The following is a 20,401-nucleotide window of genomic DNA, read 5'->3' as shown; positions in this document are numbered from 1 at the left end:
ATCCTTAAAAATACCTTTCCATATTAAGTTAATCTGCTTGGGGAGGAGTCTGTTCTGTTCTCTTTTAAAAGGGAGGACTTACAAGAGTTAACAGGAACGTCTAGGTTTTTCTGGCCAGTCAGTGTAGATGAGCTCAGATTTATATTGATTACCTGATAATCAAACCTGTATATTCTGACCCAAGAGATTAGAAGCAACTGAATCCCTTTTGGTTTTTTTCTCTCTTTAAGTGAAAGTGAAAATGAAGTCGCTCAGTCGTGTCCGACTCTTTACGACCCCATGGACTGTAGCCTATTAGGCTTCTCCGTCCATGGTATTTTCCAGGCAAGAGTACTGGACATCTCTTTTATTTGCACTTTTTATTTTTTTATAATTTTAATTGAAGGATAATTCCTGTACAATATGGTGTTGGTTTCTGCCAAACAACAATATGAATCAGTCATGGATGTATAATTAATCTACAATGTTATGTTCATTTCTGCTGTATACTAAATAGACTTAGTTATTTTTTTGTGCAGCCGCTAAGTCCTGTCAGACTCTTTGCAACCCCATGGACTGAAGCATGCCAGGCTTCCCTGTCCTTCACTATCACCCGGAGTTTGTTCAAATTCATCTCCATTTAGTCAGTGATGCTATTCACCCATCTCATCCTCTGTTGCTGCTCCTTTCTCAATTTGGAACCAGTCCATTGTTCCATGTCCAGTTCTGATACTTCTTGACGTGCATACAGGTTTTCTCAGGAGACAGGTAAGGTGGTTTGGTATTCCCATCTCTTTAAGAATTTTCCACAGTTCATTGAGATCCACAGAGTCAATGAAGCAAAAGTAGATATTTTTCTGGAATCCCTTTGCTTTCTCCATGATCCAGCAAATGTTGGCAATTTGATCTCTGGTTCCTCTGCCTCTTCGAAACCCAATTGAACATTTGGAAGTTCTCAGTTCATGTACTATTGAAGCCTAGCTTGAAGGATTTTGAACATAACCTTGCTAGTATGTTAAATGAGGGTAATTATACAGTAGTTTGAATATTCCCTAGTATTGACCTTTCTTGGGATTAGAATGAAAAGTGACCTTTTCCAGTCCTGTGGCCACTGCTGAGTTTTCCAAATTTGCTGACATATTGAGTGCATCATCTTTTAAGATTTTAAGTAACTCAGCTGGAATTCAGTCGTTTCCACTAGCTTTGTTCACAGTGATGCATCCTGAGGCCCACTTGACTCTACAATCCAGGATATCCAGCTATGGGTGACTGACTACATCATTGTGGTTATCCAGGTCATTAAGACCGTTCTTGTATAGTTCTTCTCCATATATTCTTGCCACCACTTCTTAATCTTTGCTGCTTCTGTTTGTTCCTTACCATTTCTATTGTTTATTGTGCCCATCCTTGCATGAAATGTTCCCTTGATATCTCTAATTTTCTTGAAGAGATTTCTAGTCTTTCCCATTCTATTCAGTTCAGTTCAGTTCAGTCGCTCAGTCGTGTCCGACTCTTTGCGACCCCATGAATTGCAGCATGCCAGGCCTCTCTGTCCATCACCAACTCCCGGAGTCTACCCAAACCCATGTCCATCGAGTCGGTGATGCCATCCAACCATCTCATCCTCTGTTGTCCCCTTCTCCTCCTGCCCCCAATCCTTCCCAGCATTAGGGTCTTTTCCAATGAGTCAACTCTTCACATGAGGTGGCCAAAGTATTGGAGTTTCAGCTTCAACATCAATCCTTCCAATGAACACCCAGGACTGATCTCTTTTAGGATGGATTGATTGGATCTCCTTGCAGTCCAAGGGACTCTCAAGAGTCTTCTCCAACACCACAGTTCAAAAGCATCAATTCTGCGGTGCTCAGCTTTCTTCACCTTCCAACTCTCACATCCATACATGACCACTGGAAAAACCATAGCCTTGACTAGACGGACTTTTGTTGGCAAAGAAATGTCTCTGCTTTTAAGTATGCTATCTAGGTTGGCCATAACCTTCCTTCCAAGGAGTAAGCGTCTTTTAATTTCATGGCTGCAATCACCATCGGGAGTGATTTTGGAGCCCAAAAAAGTAAAGTCTGACACTGTTTCCACTGTTTCCCCATCTATTTCCCATGAAGTGATGGGACCAGATGCCATGATCTTAGTTTTCTGAACATTGAGCTTTAAGCCAACTTTTTCACCCTCCTCTTTCACTTTCATCAAGAGGCTCTTTAGTTCTTCTTCACTTTCTGCCATAAGGGTGGTGTCATCTGCATATCTGAGGTTATTGATATTTTTCCCAGCAATCTTGATTCCAGCTTGTGTTTCTTCCAGCCCAGCATTTCCCATGATGTACTCTGCATATAAGTTAAATAAGCAGGGTGACAATATACAGCCTTGACGTACTCCTTTTCCTATTTGGAACCAGTCTGTTGTTCCATGTCCAGTTCTAACTGTTGCTTCTTGACCTGCATACAGGTTTCCCGAGGGACAGGTCAGATAGTCTGGTATTCCCATCTCTTGAAGAATTTTCCACAGTTTATTGTGATCCACACAGTCAAAGGCTTGGCATAGTCAATAATGCAGAGGTAGATGTTTTTCTGGAACTCTCTTGCATTTTCGATGATCCATCGGATATTGGCAATTTGATCTCTGGTTCCTCTGCCATTTCTAAAACCAGCTTGAACATCTGGAAGTTCACGGTTCACGTATTGCTGAAGCCTGGCTTGGAGAATTTTGAGCATTACTTTACTAGCATGTGAGATGAGTGTAATTGTGCGGTAGTTTGAGCATTCTTTGGCATTGCCTTTCTTTGGGATTGGAACAAAAACTGACCTTTTCCAGTCCTGTGGCCACTGCTGAGTTTTCCAAATTTGCTAGCATATCGAGTGCAGCACTTTTACAGCATCACCTTTGAGGATTTGAAATAGCTCAACTGGAATTCCATCACCTCCACTAGCTTTGTTCATAGTGTTGCTTTCTAAGGCCCACTTGACTCACATTCCAGGATGTCTGGCTCTAGGTGAGTGATCACACCATCGTGATTATCTGGGTCATGAAGATCTTTTTTGTACAGTTCTTCTGTGTATTCTTGCCACCTCTTCTTAATATCTTCTGCTTCTGTTAGGTCCATACCATTTCTGTCCTTTATCCAGCCTATCTTTGCATGAAATGTTTCTTTGGTATCTCTAATTTTCTTGAAGAGATCTCTAGTCTTTCCCAATCTGTTGTTTTCCTCTATTTCTTTGCATTGATTGCTGAGGAAGGCTTTCTTATCTTTCCTTGCTATTCTTTGGAACTCTGCATTCAGATGGAAATATCTTTCCTTTTCTCCTTTGCTTTTTGCTTCTCTTCTCTTCCCAGCTATCTGTAAGGCCTCCTCAGACAGCCATTTTGCTTTTTTGCATTTCTTTTCCATGGGGATGTCTTGATCCCTGTCTCCTGTACAATGTCACGAACCTCTATCCATAGTTCATCAGGCACTCTGTCTATCAGATCTAGTCTCTTAAATCTATCTGTCACTTCTACTGTATACTCATAAGGGATTTTATCTAGGTCATACCTGAATGGACTAGTGGTTTTCCCTACTTTCTTCAATTTAAGTCTGAATTTGGCAATAAGCAGTTCATGATCTGAGCCACAGTCTGCTCCCGGTCTTGTTTTTGCTGACTGTATAGAGCTTCTCCATCTTTGGCTGCAAAGAATATAATCAATCTGATTTCGGTGTTGACCATCTGGTGATGTCCATGTGTAGAGTCTTCTCTTGTGTTGTTGGAATAGGGTGTTTGCTATTACCAGTGTGTTCTCTTGGCAAAACTCTATTAGCCTTTGCCCTGCTTCATTCTGTACTCTGAGGCCAAATTTGCCTGTTATGCCGGGTGTTTCTTGACTTCCTACTTTTGCATTCCAGTCCCATGTAATGAAAAGGACATCTTTTTTGGGTGTTAGTTCTAGAAGGTCTTGTAGGTCTTCATTGAACCGTTCAATTTCAGCTTCTTTGGCATTATTGGTCAGGGCATAGACTTGGATTACTGTGATACTGAGTGGTTTGCCTTGGAAATGAACAGAGATCATTCTATCATTTTTGAGATTGCATCCAAGTACTGCCTTTCGGACTCTTTTGTTGACCATGATGGCTACTCCGTTTCTTCTAAGGGATTCTTGCCCACAGTAGTAGATATAATGGTCATCTGAGTTAAATTCACCCATTCCAGTCCATCTTAGTTCGCTGATTCCTAGAATGTCGACGTTCACTCTTGCCGTCTCCTGTTTGACCACTTCCAGTTTGCCTTGATTCATGGACCTAACATTCCAGGTTCCTATGAAATATTGCTCTTTACAGCATCGGACTTTGAGTCTATCACCAGTCACCTCCACAGCTGGGTATCGTTTTTGCTTTGGCTCCATCCCATCATTCTTTCTGGAGTTATTTCTCCACTGATCTCCATTAGCATATTGGGCACCTACTAACCTGAGGAGTTCATCTTTCAGTTTCCTATCTTTTTGCCTTTTCATACTGTTCATGGGGTTCTCAAGGCAAGAATACTGAAGTGGTTTGCCATGCCCTTCTCCAGTGGACCACATTCTGTCAGACCTCTCCACTGTGACCCATCCAGGTCTGTTCTATTGTTTTCCTCTATTTCTTTGTATTTTTCATTGAAGAAGGCCTGCTTATCTCTCCTTGGTATTCTTTGGAAACCTGCATTCAGTTGAGTATATCTTTCCTTTCTCCCTTGCCTTTCACTCTTCTCTCCTTAGCTATTTGTAAAGCCTCCTCAAACAACCACTCTGCCTTCTTGCATATCTTTTTCTTTGGTATGGTTTTGATCATCGCCTCCTGAGCAATGTTACAAACCTTCATCCATAATTCTTCAGGTATTCTGTCTACCAGATCTAATTCCTTGAATCTATTAGTCACCTTTACTTTATAATCATAAGGAATTTGATTTAGATCATACCTGAATGGCCAAGTGGTTTTCCCTATTTTCTTCATTTTCAGCCTGAATTTTGCAGTAAGGAACTCTATACAGTCAGCTCAAGGTCTTGTTTTTGCTGACTGTATAGAGCTTCTCCATCTTTGGCTTCAGAGAACATAATCAGTCTGATTTCAGTATTGACCATCTAGTGACGTCCATGTGTAGAGTCATGTCTTGGGTTGTTGGAAAAGAGTGTTTGCTATAACCAGCATGTTCTCTTGACAAAACTCTATTAGCTACTTCATTGTATACTCTAAAGTCAAATTTGCCTATTATCTTGGTATCTCTTGACTTCCTACTTTTGCATTCCAATGTTTTTGAGTTAGTTCTAGAAAGTGTTGCACATAGAACCAGTCAACTTCAACGTCTTTGGCATCAATGGTTGGGGCATAGACTTGGACTACTGTGATGCTGAATGATTTGCCTCAAAAATGAACCTATATCATTCTGTCATTTTTGAGACTGCTCCCCAGTACTGCATTTCAGACTCTTTTGCTGACTATGAGGGCTACTTCATTTCTTTTAAGGGATTCCTGCCCACAGTGGTAGATATAATGGTCATCTGAATTAAATTTGCCCATTTCTGTCCATTTTAGTTCACTGATTCCTAAGATGTCAATGTTCAATCTTGCCATCTCCTGCTTGACCATGTTCAATTTACCTTGATGCATGGACCTAACATTCCAGATTCCAATATTGTTCTTTATAGCATCGGACCTGACTTTCACCACTGGACACATCCACAACTGAGTGTCATTTCCACTTTGGCCCAGCCACTTCATTCTTTCTGGAGCTATTTGTAATTGCCGTCTGCTCTGCTCCAGTAGCATATTGGACACCTTCTCACCTGTGGGGCTCATCTTTTGGTGTCGTATCTTTTTGCCTTTTAATACTGTTAATGGGGTTCTCCAGGCAATAATCCTGGGGTTGTTTTCTATTTCCTACTCCAGTGGACCACCTTTTATCAGAATTCTTCACCATGACCCATCCATCTTGGGTGGCCCTGCATGACCTGGCTCAGTGAGTTAATGCAAGCCCCTTCACCACAACAAGGCTGTAATCTATGAAGGAATGAATTGAAGTATAGTTGATTTACAATGTCTTTGTGTCTTCTATACAGTCTTTGTGTCTTCTATACTTAGTTATACGTGTGTGTGTGTGTGTGTGTGTGTGTGTGTGTGTGTGTGTGCTTCTGTGGTGGCTCAGATGGTATAGAATCTGCCTGCAATGTGGGAGACCTGAGTTCAGTCCCTAGGTTGGGAAGATCCCCTGGAGAAGAGAATGGCTGCCCACTCCAGTATTCTGGCCTGAAGAATTCCATGGACAAAGGAGCCTGGCAGGCGATAGTCCATGTGGTCGCAAAAAGTCGGACTTGACAGGGCAAATTTCACGTAACACCTTATATACACACACACACACACACACACACACATTCTTTTTAGATTCTTTTCTATTATGGTTTATCTCAGGATATTAAATATAGTTCCCTGTGCTATACAGTTGGACCTTGTTTTTATCCATTCTGTATGTAATACTTTGTAATAGTTTTGTAACCTCAAACCTCTAGTCCATCCCTCTCCCACCCCCAACACCTCTCTCTAACATCTCTTGCAGAGTGCTCCAACCAAGGATGTTGGAGCCTTGCTTTTGTTACACATATCACACCATGTTTTGCATCTGGTATTGAGTCATTTTCTTCCCAGATATCTTCCAGAGCTCCCTTGGACGCTGGCACAGGACAGGCATAGGCAGCAGATGGATAAAACAATCAGTGCTTCTCTCCCAGGGTCCTTCCCTTTAGCATCTTTTCCGATCAATAGTTACAACAAAAAAAAGAGTAAAAAAAATACCTATAATACTTACAGCTCAAATTGTTATAGAGGGCACCTCATTATAATCAAATATGAATAGGTACAAACCAGCTGCTTGGACAGGATCATCTCAACTGAGACAACATCTCTGATGGACAGCACTCCTAGTTAGTCTAAATATCTAAGAGGAAGCAAGCAACTTCTCAGTTGCTGAATTTCTCAATGTAAAGCATGGAATTTTAAGCCAGCTTGAATTGACATCAAGGTTTTTCCCTGTCCCTTGTTTTTCTTAGCTGACTAATCTTGGATAAGTTATTTAACATCTCTCTGCCTCAGTTTCCTTATCTGTAAAGTGGCGATAATAAAATCATCTATTCCTACAGGCTTATTGTGAGAGTTTACAAAGAAGATGAAGGGATTAGCCCAGTCCATAACAAGTAATAACACTTTACTATTGTTTTTTACTTATAGTATAAGTGGCACCATGAATGCCACAAACAGCCAAGACTGATTAATAAATGACAGACTTCCAATGATAGGAGGAACAATAAATGTGGAACTGAAAAGCCCAGAAAACATACTCTATATTCTCTAGCAAGGTACCTGGAGATCTTTGGAATGGCTCTGCACACATACTTAGCTACATTTGTTTTTATAATTTCTGTCTCATGGGATTCAACACAGCAGGAGAGGTTGCTATGGAAACTATACACTTGACAATTCTTACTGATTCAAAATAGTTTGCATAAAACTTGCATACTTCTTTATTAGACGTCAGTTGTCATCCCATCCTTCTATCAACGTGCTTTTCAGTTCAGCTCAGTTCCCATCTGCAGTGTGGCTAAGGCTCTGAGGGAAGGGAGGGCACAGCAGGCTAACCAGGTTGCCTGTTACCTCAGTCAAGCAATTCTTTCTGTCCACGTGATTGGCAGCTGACACTTGTTGGCAGCAATCTGGCACTTCAAGCAGAAGAATGAAAGCAGAGAGTATCATGAAAAGGAACTTTGAGTTCTAGTAGTGCTGGACCTTCTTTCTCCTTTCTGTGGCAACCAAGAGTACCTGCAGATGACAAAAGAGGCATTCTTCTAAAACTTTCAGGATTTGAGTACATGTTTACATCTGCACTGTTTCTGTGAACCGTGGAAGTAATTAAAATGCATAATGTGCCAATACGTGATTGCAAGGAAGTTTCCATTACTTGGTGCCTGGACAATGTCCATAGTTTCCACTGAGCATTTGCTTCAGAAATTTTGGTCTAGTGAAATACGGCAGAAAATATTCAGAAGACATAGATTAAAAAGATGTGGATAAAGGTACTTTTTTTTTTAATTTGGTGGTCAGAGTCCAAGGATTACAGGTAAACAAAGAATTCCAGAACTAATGAACTAACTTTTTATATTAATTCTAGTATTTTCTACACTCTGATAATTACATGGTGATCATATAACGTAAGTCATTGTGTCTTTATAAGATTACGTATTTGATTCTGAGTTCTGTGGTTTATTTTGAAAAAAGAGTAAGAAGGTAAGCCTATCACATGGAAAGGATGTTAGAATATTGAGCCAAAAAATGAGAAAATACATAAATGATTTAGTAGTAGTTCTTCAACAATCGGAGGGGTAATCAAGTACACTAAGAGAGGGAAAAATTGTTATTGTTTCATTTTGTTTTGACTTGGCTTGAAGAAAATAAGCCTTCATATATATTAATGTGATAAGCAATGGTATCTCTTAGTATTACTGATGTAAAAATTTCTTATGCTTAACTGCAAGCAAAGTGGCAGGTGATGTAATATTCCTGACAAGTTTAGTGAAATAACTACAACCAGAAGATAGGTGGTCTGGCAAAATGCAGTATGTTAAGTAAGTTTAGGACTATTAACATTAGAATACATTAAACTTGTTAGGAAGCTTGAGTGTTGAAGCATTCCAAGAAAAAATTTAGAGCGCAAAACCTTTTATTTTTGGACATTGTTATACTGAGAGGGCTTCCCTGGTGGTTCCGATGGTAAAGAATCTGCCTACAATGCAGTAGTCCCAGGTTTGATCCCTAGGTTGGGAGGATCCCCTGGAGAAGGAAATGGCCACCCACTCCAGTATTCTTGCCTGAAGAATTCCATGGTTAGAGGAGCCTGGTGGGCTATAGTCCATGGGGTCATAAAGAATCGGACACAATTGAGTGACTATCATTGACTCATACTGAGAACTAACGAATTTCAGCTGGTAAAGCTTGAAATCAGTTCCTTGGAAATTCACTGAGGAGTCAGTCAGTCCAAGGATAAAAACAGTAAGGTTTATGTGTCCACAAAGAGCAAAGTGCTGTATATCGCATGTCCAGTATCATAGTTTCTGTTTTCAGCATTTCATGTCGTTGTAGGAAAACAAATCAGCAGCTGAGCATGACTCAGCCAACAGACATCCACTGTGTGTCCACAGGAAGCATGGTGCTAATCTGAGGAACACACAACAAAATCTCTGTTCCTAGAAATAAAAGGTAGGTTTTCCTTGCTTAGCAGACAGCACATGACACACATATTTGTAAATATTTGGAGTGAAAAAATCATATTACAATAGTACATACCGTAGGATCCATTTGTGAATATAGAAACTATATAGATGATACAATAAAATATCAACTTAGAGTGTTTCTGGGTAATGAACATGTTGGTGATCTTTTTTTCTTGTTTCTTCATGTCTCTTGAGTATTCAATAATAAACATGTTCTTGTGTAATTTTAAGGACATTTTTAGAAAGGAAAAACAACCAAGTTGTTCTACAAACCTAGAAGTGAGGAACTGAGGACCTTGGACTATGATATAATGCCAGTGTAACTGCTGGTCTAGAAGGCTGAAGACAGTGAGATTAAATTTGGAGCCAACACATCTGTGTTTAAATATCTAACAGTCTCATTATTTGTCATGCCAGTCTGCAAAAAGACAGAACTTCTGTTTCCCTTCTTATTTTACTTAAAACTGAAAATAGTACTCACACAATAGACATTTTGATGAAAACATTGTCACTAGATGAAGCAAAACAGATTATTAGAAATGTGGTTTTTGTCAGTGACTTGGAACTATGAATTTAAATAAAACAAATCTTGATGAGTAGCCCAAGTGTCGTCTGCCAAATATGAAGAAATGGCTTTCAGAATTTTTAATAAGGAAAATACAATGATTTAATTCATTCATTCAACAAATATTTATTAAGCAGCAATGTAACCCACTCTTGGTGCTGGAGATAAAACAGGGATAAGACATAGTTCTAGTACCATGGAGCATTCATTCAGTTCCAGAGATGAACAAGGAGCAAAAAGAATGCAAATATGTAATTATAGGTGGAAGTTCTATAAATGGGAAGTGTTAGTCACTCAGTTGTGTCCAACTCTTTGCAACCCCATGGATTGTAGCCTGCCAGGCTCCTCTGTCCATGGAAGTCTCCAAGCAAGAATACTGAAGTGGGTAGCCATTTCCTTTTCCAGAGTATCTTTCCAACCCAGGGATCCAGGTCTCCCACATTGCAGGTGGATTCTTTACCATCTGAGCTACCAGAGAAGCCCTATAAATGGGAAGTGAAAAAAAGTAAAAGTGAAAGTTGCTCAGTTGTGTCTGACTCTTTGTGACCCCATGGGAAATTTCTCAGGCCAGAATACTGGAGTGGGTAGCCTTTCACTTCTCCAGGGGATCTTCCAAACCCAGGGATCAAACCCAGGTCTCCCACATTGCAAGCAGATTCTTTACCAGCTGAGCCACAAGGGAAGCCCAAGAATACTGGAGTGAGTAGCCTATCACTTCCCCAGGGGATCTTCCCAACCCAGGAATCAAACCAGGGTTTCCTGCATTGCAGGCAGATTCTTTACCAACTGAGCTATCAGGGAAGCCCATAAATGGGAAGGGCGGGATGCTATTCTAATATTCATCAGGGAGAACCTGTCCTATACAGAGACACAGAGCTATCAATAAAGACACTCCTGAGAAACATGTAATCTGAGTTCTAACAATGAGTAGGAATTGAAGGCAGTGATGGAAATTATAGAGAAGGAAATTTAGGAAGAGGGAATACCAATTGGAAGATATCTGGGGCATTTAAGAAGGTTAAGAAACCAAAAGAAGGAAAATGAAGTTGTGGTGGTAAAGGGAAGATAATGGCTTATTAGATTGTGTTAATAACTTCAGATGTAAGCTTAAGGGCATTGGAAAGCTCTCTGGTTAGCAAATGAAGGCAACTCAATTTGTGTTCAAATAGTAACTACATTACAGTTATTTTATGTCTTGATCAGCACTGGGACCTAGAATTCCAGAAGTTTTAGAAATCATGATTTCTAATACAAAGGGGAAAATCAACACAGGATTATGATATGAGTCTAAAATAGATGGTATATCTTCTACTAAGTTTCTATGTCCAAAATATAGACTTACTGCTTTTATTGGGTTGGCCAATACATTTGCTTGAATTTTTCCATAAGCTGTAACAGAAGAACCCAAACGAACTTTTTGGCAAATCCAATTTTACGTTTGTCTATTTTGGAGCCTTCACTGTTTCTTGCTGGGCAAAAATCCAGGATGTCTTGCTGGAAGTTTTTTCTACCCCTCAATTTATCCAAGAATACCAGGAGCTTAACTCAGCCCAAAATGTACTAGTCCGGTTTCCAAAATACCAAATGGATAGGAGCTGGAGACTGGTCTGCTCATTTACAACATATGGTAATGCTGTTGAAGAAGAGTCCTGCAGAGATAAGCAGACCATGCTGTCCATTCACCCAGGAGCATGCTCATGATAATTCAGGTCCTAACCCAGGCTTAAGGGCACCCATGCTGCTTGCCAGTGCCATTATTAGTCTTACTATTCTTTGTATAATACCTTTACCATGGAACATTTCAGACATATACCAAAGTATAGATTACCCATCATCCAATTTCAAATTTTCAACTCATGGACAATTTTTTTCACCTATATTTTTCCTTATTTACCATCCCCATTTTCAGCATCTTGAAGGAAATCCTACATATCATATGACTCCATTTGTAATAATGTGTGTCAAACAAAAAGATCAGGACTGTTACAAAGAAAATCTAATCTCAATATCATCATGCTTAAAATATTAATAAGTTCTTCAGATAATCAAATATACATTTAATGTTCACATTTCCCTGGATGTCTCAAAAAATTCTTTTTTATGATTTACTTTTCAAATCGAAATCCAATCAAAATTCATACATTGCAACTGGTCCCTTAAGTCTATTTTACTCTAAATATTCCTCCTCTACCTTTCTTCTTTATCCTTTGCAGTATGTGTGTGTGTGTGTGTGTGTATTGTGTTTTTTATTGCTTGGATTTGGCTAATTGTATCCCAATAACATCACTTAACATCTTCTTTGTTCCTCTTGTATTGTTGGGAAGTTGATAGAGGCTTGATTAGATTCAGGATGGATTTTGGGAGGGGCAAGGTACAGTGACTTTATGGGTGGTATTATCTACTTACATCAGTTGAGTTCAATCGCTCAGTCGTGTCCAGCTCTTTGCGACCCATGGACTGCAGCACGCCAGGCCTGCCTGTCCATCACCAACTCTTGGAGTTTACTCAAACTCATGTCCATTGAGTCGGTGATGCCATCCAACCATCTCATCCTCTGTCATCCCTTTCTCCTTCCGCCTTCAATCTTTCCCAGTATCAGGGTCTTTGCCAATGGGTCAGTTCTTCGCATCAGGTGGCCAAAGTATTGGAGTTTCAGCTTCAGCATCAGTTCTTCCAGTGAATCTTCAGGACTGATTTCCTTTAGGATGGATTGGTTGGATCTCCTTGCTGTCCATCAGGACCATTTAATATCTGATTGTCTTTTTTTGAAGTGCTGACAATCATGAATGATCATTGCCTGTATTCATTAATATATTAATTATGCTTTCCAAAATGGTGATATTCTTTCATTTCTTCCTCAGTCATTTACTGGAATATATCTATAAAGAAAAATCTTCCCTCTTCAAAATATTTGGATGTTTGTATTCTGAGGTACATTGTAAAAAAAGGAGGATAATATTTAATTCTTTCCATTTACTAATTTTCAAGATAAAAACATTGATGCTTTAACATCCTGCAGTGTGACCAGTTTTATTTTCAAAATTTGACTGTGAACTTATGTATTTAAACACATCTGCTGCATGTTAGCCTGTTGAAGTAATTATTATCTGTACTAAAGACCACATTATCCTGTCTTTGGTTCCTGATTCCTTAAGATAACCCCACTATTTTTCAAATAGCTTTCTGGATTCCTGCTTTGACAAAATTTCAAGTTCATCTTGTAAATTTCCTGCCCCAGATCAAGAATCAGCCATTTCTTCGAGGAACTCTGACTATCTGTGTTGAAAACTGGTATTTAAAAGCCACAAGCTAGGCACTGGGGATTCTCATTGCCACTGGGCTGTTTGTTATTTCTTGGTCTCTTCAGTGGACAGAAGTAGAAAAATTTTTTTTTTTCAGTTTTAAGATAAATGATCCCATGAGTTCATAATATTTTTAATTCAAATTCAAAACTATAGGTTTTTTTTTTTTACTTAAAATATATTGAACTTCCATCTCTATCTCCTTTCTCCAATGTTGACATTCCCAGTTCCCATTGACAGCAGCAGAATTACTCATTTGGTTTATTCCATAGTACACAGAAAATGGTCCCAGAACAGCACTACCACAACATATGGATATACCAGAATAGCTTAAAATTTTTTCTTTTTAGTCCTTTTTGTCTTTAAGTTATAGTCTATTAGACCATGTATGTTGAAATTACTGTGTATTAAGCCATTTGGAGTAGTTACTCTCCAAAAGGTTATGTCACTAACTTAATAAGTAGTCAATTTCACTTTTTCATTTGCTTTAACTTTTAGGGATTGCTTTTCTAAATTAATTTTTTGTAATTATTTAAAAGATCTACATGCTCCTAAAGTCAAATTTGAAAGTATTTTAATTTAATTGAGTTTCTCTCTTTGTCTTCCCTATCCTATGCCACCTTCCTTCCCCATAGTAACTTTTTTTAGGTTGAAGTTTTATTATTTATCCTTTTATGACCTTTACTCAGGTAAACAGTAGCATACAATAAGAATTTCTGCCCTCCAAGTGATAAAGTTATTTTTAATTTACATTCCCATGCTCAAGTGTGGTTCACCAGGCACAATCACTGGGAGAAAATGGCTTGGCTGAATTTAATCTTTAAAACTAAAGCCCACTCTCATGAACATCAAGGATCTGTCAACCTTCTATGACCCTCGCCCTTCATAAGAAGCAGCATACTTTATTCCGATAAGTGTCTACAACCTTTGAGTCTTAGGGAGAAAGTTTTGAGCTCCTGAACTCTTCTCTCACACAAATCCCCTAGCCTCCTAAATACAAATAGGTTCACTTGCCTACTCCCTACTCTATCTCTGCATACCATAGAAAAAGACAAGTTTTGTTTAGTCCCACAAAATAAAGAAAATGCAGCTATACATTTCTATCAAGATACTGAAAGAGATCAAGATGTGGAAGCAAACTAAATGCCTATCAACAGATGAATGGCTAAAGATGTGGTAAATATATATGATGTAATATTACTCAACCATGAAAAATAATGAAATAATGCCATTAACTACAATAAGGATGGACCTAGGGATTATCATACTAAGTGAAGTAAACCAGACAAAGACAAATTATCATATGATATTGCTTATATGTGTTATCTGAAAGAAAAAAAGACACAAATGAACTCATTTCCAAAACAGAAAGAGACTCACAAACACAGAAAACAAACTTATGGTTATCAAAAGGGAAAGTGGAGTGGGAGGCGGAATAAATTAGGAGACTGGAATTAACATACACACACTATGTATAAAATGGATAACCAACACAGACCTACTATATAGCACAGAGAACTATACTCGATATTATGTAATAATCTATAAGGGAAAAGAATCTTGAAAAAAAATTCACATATATTTATATATTATAACTGAATCACTATGCTGTACACCTGAAATTTACACAATATTACAAATCACCATACATCAATAATTTTTTTAAAGAATAAAAATATTTTAAAAAGTTATTATAAAATAACAATTGTATTTAAATGTGTAGTTCAGTATATCCTTGTCGCTTATTTATTTTATACATAGTGCGTGTGTGCTAAATTGATTCAGTTGTGTCTGACTCTGTGAGACCCTATGGATTATAGCCCCTCAGGCTTCTATGTCCATGGGATTCTCCAGGCAAGAATACTCGAGTGGGTTGCCATTTCCTTCTCCAGGGGATCTTCCCGACCCAAGGATCGAACCCACATCTCTTATGTATCCTGCACTGGCAGGCAGGTTCTTTACCACTAGCACCACCTGGGAAGCCTTAGTTTAATAGTAGGTTATAATACATATTAGAGTTATACATAGTAGCCTGATCTCTTCATCCCACACCTCTGTTATGCCCTTCTCCTAGCCTCTTACCACTGATAACCACTAGTTTGTTCTCTATATCTGTGAGTCTCTTTCTTTTTTTTTAATATTCACTACTTTGTTTTCTTTTCAGATTCCACATATAAGTGATATCAAACCATATTTGTCTTTCACTCTCTTATTTCATTTACCATAATATTCTCTAGGCCCATCTACGGAAGGGAAAAATGGCAAAATTTCATTCTTATTTGTGGCTGAGTAGTATATATGTGTGTATATATGTAATGGATATATATATATATATGTACATGTGTATGCACATCTCCTTTATTCATTCATCTGTTAATGGGCACTTGAATTATTTCCATATCTTGCTATGAAAGTTGGAGTGTATCTTTTTGAATTAGTGTTTTTGTTTTTTCTGGATATATAACCAGGAGTGGGATTGCTGGATCATAAGGTAGTTCTATATTTAATTTTTTGAGGAACCTCCATACTGGTTTCCATAGTGGTGACACCAGTGTATTCCCACAAACAGTATAAAAGGTTTCCTTTTCTCCATACCCCCTCCAGCTTTTGTTATTTGTAGACTTTTTGATGATGGCCATTCTGACAGGTGTGAGGTGATAGCTCATTATGGATTGGTTTTGCATTTCTCTGATGATTAGTTTTGTTGAGCATTTTTTCATGCTACTTACTATTGGCCATCAGTATATCTTTTTTGAAAAACATGTCTGTTCAGAGTTTCTACCTATTTTTTAATCAAGTTTTTTCCAACTGAGTTGTATAAGCTGTTTATATTTGTTGAATGTTTACCCCTTATTGGTCATATTATTTGCAAATATTTTCTCCCATTTGGTAGGTTGTCTTCTCATTTGTTGATTGTTTCCTTCGTTATGCAAAAGTATTTAAATTTGAGTAGGTGTCATTTATTTATTTTTGCTTTTATTTCCTTTGCCTTAGGAGACTGATCAAAAAAAAAAAACTTCTAAGATTTATGTCGAAGTGGTCTCCCAATGTTCTCTGTAACAGTTTTATAGTTTCAGGTCTTACATTTAGAACTTTAATCCGTTTGGAGTTTATTTTTGTATATGATGTAAAAAAATGTTTTAAAAATCATTATTTTATATGTAGCTGTCCATTTTCTCCAGCACCACTTATTGAAAGACTGTCTTTCCTCCATTATATATTCTTGCCTCCTTAGTCATAGACTAATTGACCATATGTGTGTGGGTTTACTTCTGGGCTCTCTACTCTGTTCCATTGATCTATGTGTCTGTTTTTATACCAGTGACATGCTATTTTGATTACTGTGCTGCTGCTTTATAATATAACCTGAAGTGATGGAGCATTGTATCTCCAGCTTTGTATTTTTTCCTCAAGATTCTTTGAGTAACTTGGGGTCTTTTGTAGTTCCCTGTGAATTCCAGGATTATTTGTTCCAGTTCTGTGAAAAATGTCATAAGTATTTTGATAGAGATTGCATTAAATCTGTAAATTGCTTTGCGTAGTATGGCCCTTTCAGCAATATTAATTATTCCAATCCAAGAGCATGGAATATTTTTCCATTTCTTTGTATCATCTTCAATTTCTTTCATCAGTGTTTTATAATTTTCAGAGTATATGTCTTTCACCTCCTTGGTTAAGTTTATTTCTAAGTATTTATTTTTTTGATGTGATTTTAAATGAGATTGTTTTCTTGCTTTCTCTTCCTGAGAGTTCATTATTAGTGTATTGAAAGCAACTAATTTCTGCATAGTGATCTTGTATCTTGCAATTTTACTGAATTTATTAGTCCTAATAGTTTTGGTATGGAGACTTTAGGGTTTTCTATTTATAATATCCTGTCATCTGCAAACAGTGACAGTTTGGGGATGCCTTTATTTCTTTTTCTTGTTCGTTGTGGCTAAAACTCCTAATACTGTGTTACATAGAAGTGGTGAGCATGGGCATTCTTGTCTTGTTTCTGATTTTAGAGGAAAGACATTCAGCTTTTCACCATTAAGTATAGTGTGGGTTTGTCATACAGGCTTTTATTATGTTGAGATATGTTTCCTCTATGTCAATTTTATTGAGATTTTTATATGAATGGATGTTGAGTTTTGTCAGAAGGTTTCTTTGTGTCTATTAAGATGTTCGTGTGATTTTTATCCTTCCTTTTGTAAACGTGATGTATCATGTTGATTTACATTTGCAAATATTAAACCATCCTTGTCCCTGGAATAAATCCCAATTGAGTATTGTGTATGGACCTTTTATTTATTGTTAAATACAGTTAGTAATACTTTGTTGATGATTTTTTCATCTATATTTATCAGTTATTGGTCTGTAATTGTCTTTTTTTCTTTTTTTTTTGGAGTGTTTTTAGTTACCCTGATTTTAGTTATCAGGGTAATGGTGGACTTGTGGAATGAATTTGAATTTCACCTTCAACTTTTTGGACTAATTGGAGAAAGATAGATATTAACTCTTGGTGGAATTCCCCTGTGAAGCTCTCTGGTCTTGGACTTTTGTTTGGCTGGGAGGGTTTTTTTGCTTTCGTTGTTGCAAATTCAGTTTCACTACTCATGACCGGTCTGTTCAGATTATCTGTTTCTTTCTAGTTCAGTCTTGGAAGTTTGTAGGTTTTTAGATATTTGTTTATTCCTTCTAAGTTGTTCAGTTTGTTGGCATATAACTGTTTGTATTATTATCTTATAATTTTTGTATTTCTGTGGTATCAGTTACTTTTCCTCTGTCAGTTCTTATTTTGTCTATTTGGTTCCTCTTTTCTTGATGAAATGTTTATCAGTTTGGTTTATATTTTCAAAAAGAATTAGCTCTTGGTTTCATTGACGTTTTCTATTGTATTTTTTGTTTGTTTCTTATTTATTTATTTTGGTCTCTATTCCTCTTTATTACCTTCTTCCTTCTAGTGGCTTTGGGCTTTGTCCTTCTTTTTCTAATTCTAGATAGCATGCTATGTTGTTTTTTGAGATTCTTCTTTGTTTTCGAAGTAGGCCTATATTGTTATAAGCTTTCTTCTTATAATGGCTTTTGCTGCAACCCATAGATTTTGTAAAGTTTTGTTTCCGTTTTGATTTGTCTTTAGGTATTTTCTAGTTTCTTCGTTGATTTCTCCATTGACCCTTTTGTTTTTCAGTAGCATGTTGTTTAGACTCCATATGTTCATGCTCTTTTTCCATTTTTCTTCCTGTAATTGATTTCAAATTTCACACCTTTGTTTTTGGAAAAAATGCTTGATATAATTTCTGTCCTCTTAAATTTGTTAAGATGAATTCAAAATGTTTAAAACACATGTTTTAATATCCAACATAGGTTTCATAATTTTCCAAATTTAGAGCTGATAAACTTAGTACCTTAAGTTGGTTTGCTGAAAATGGATGTTATTTCATATTTAATTTTTAAAAATATTACAAAGAGTAAAATAAGCATTACGGCATATGTAAAATGGAAGCTTTATTATGATAGAGATTTTTCCAGATACATGTTCTTCCTAACTTTTTGGGTTTCCCAAGTGTCCTAGCCTAGAAACCATAAATGAACATTGAGAATGACAAGCTTGCTTTAAGTCAGTGCAAAATGGTGCTATAACCAATGGTATATAAAAATCATCACATTTTCAGTTAGCCAAGAACACATTCACCAGCAGAAATTGTTCTTTTACTTCTTACGTTTGAAGTTATATACAGTTTGGCACATTTGGGGATCATTAATACAAAATCCAATGAGACAAAGGATACAAGTGGTTTTCTAACTAAAGGCTAAGATTCATGGCAGAAAAATGACCTAATTTCCCAAAGGTTCTATGCACTGCAAAAGTATGGACTCAAGTATGAATTTGCCATCTAAGCATCTGCAAATTTGTCATAGAAATTGTCTATTCTAAAATGTGCCATAATTACTAGGATATTATGTGTTAAATAAACTGTCAGAGATCTCACTTGTAATTAACAGATGATGAGACATCAGGAGAAAACTATGTTTTCTGTTCTGTATTTCCAATTATTTAGTGGCAAAACTACTGACTTAGTGAGTGTGATGAGGGCATGCAGATAGAGTCATGAATAAAGGATTCTGAAGCTGAATTGGATATTTCATTATTAATGCAAATCTCAATATCATATTTTTCTTGCCCCAAATATTCAACATTCCTCCATAAAACAATTGCCATAACTATGTGGGATGGATTAGGGTAAAATTATTCTGTATTTTATTCACACATTCAAAATATGATTATATATTTATTGCTGTGCCTTAAATGCATTGTTATTTATGTAATATTTTATTACATAAATTTGATGAAACCTAATTAAAGGAGTACGTCAAGGCTGTATATTGTCCCCCTGCTTATTTAACTTATATGCAGAGTACATCATGAGAAACGCTGGGCTGGAAGAAACACAAGCTGGAATCAAGATTGCCAGGAGAAATATCAATAACCTCAGATATGCAGATGACACCACCCTTATGGCAGAAAGTGAAGAAGAACTAAAGAGCCTCTTGATGAAGGTGAAAGAGGAGAGTGAAAAAGTTGGCTTAAAGATCAGAAGACTAAGATCATGGCATCTGGTCCCATCACTTCATGGGAAATAGATGGGGAAACAGTGTCAGACTTTATTTTTTGGGGCTCCAAAATCACTGCTGATGGTGATTGCAACCATGAAATTAAAAGATGCTTACTCCTTGGAAGGAAGGTTATGGCCAACCTAGATAGCATATTTAAAAGCAGAGACGTTACTTTGCCAACAAAAGTCCATCTAGTCAAGGCTATGGTTTTTCCAGTGGTCATGTATGGATGTGAGAGTTGGACGGTGAAGAAAGCTGAGCACCGCAGAATTGATGCTTTTGAACTGTGGAGTTGGAGAAGACTCTTGAGAGTCCCTTGGACTGCAAGAAGATCCAATCAATCCATCCTAAAGGAGATCAATCCTGGGTGTTCATTGGAAAGACTGATGTTGAAGCTGAAACTCCAATACTTTGGCCACCTCATGCGAAGAGTTGACTCATTGGAAAAGACCCTAATGCTGGGTAGGATTGGGGGCAGGAGGAGAAGGGGACGACAGAGGATGAGATGGTTGGATGGCATCACCGACTTGATGGACATGGGTTTGAGTAGACTCCGGGAATTGATGATGGACAGAGAGGCCTGGCGTGCTGCAATTCATGGGGTCACAAAGAGTCGGACATGACTGAGCAACTGAACTGAACTGAACTGAATTAATAAGAGAGTTTTCTTTTGAAGAAG

At 37.5% G+C, this 20,401-nt stretch overlaps 1 long non-coding RNA gene across 3 annotated transcripts in view; it reads left to right on the top strand.

Annotated features, from left to right (window-relative positions):
- The window catches only part of LOC145545141 (uncharacterized), a 523,562-nt gene that overhangs the window by 339,688 nt on the left and 163,473 nt on the right, over positions 1-20,401 (top strand). For 2 of the 3 annotated variants that reach the window (XR_014081900.1, XR_014081899.1), the window contains one exon: positions 9,125-9,241. The exons of the other annotated variant lie outside the window; for it this stretch is intronic. This is a non-coding gene — a long non-coding RNA (uncharacterized LOC145545141). The remainder of the gene's footprint in view (positions 1-9,124; positions 9,242-20,401) is intronic. 3 annotated transcript variants of the gene reach the window in all.

The sequence above is a fragment of the Giraffa tippelskirchi genome, chromosome 4 (genome assembly GCF_054371585.1).
Source record: "Giraffa tippelskirchi isolate mGirTip1 chromosome 4, T2T-mGirTip1v1.2.pri, whole genome shotgun sequence".
Lineage (NCBI taxonomy): Eukaryota > Metazoa > Chordata > Mammalia > Artiodactyla > Giraffidae > Giraffa > Giraffa tippelskirchi.
Note: the sequence above shows the minus strand (reverse complement) of the source record. Positions and strands in the feature narration are given on the sequence as shown.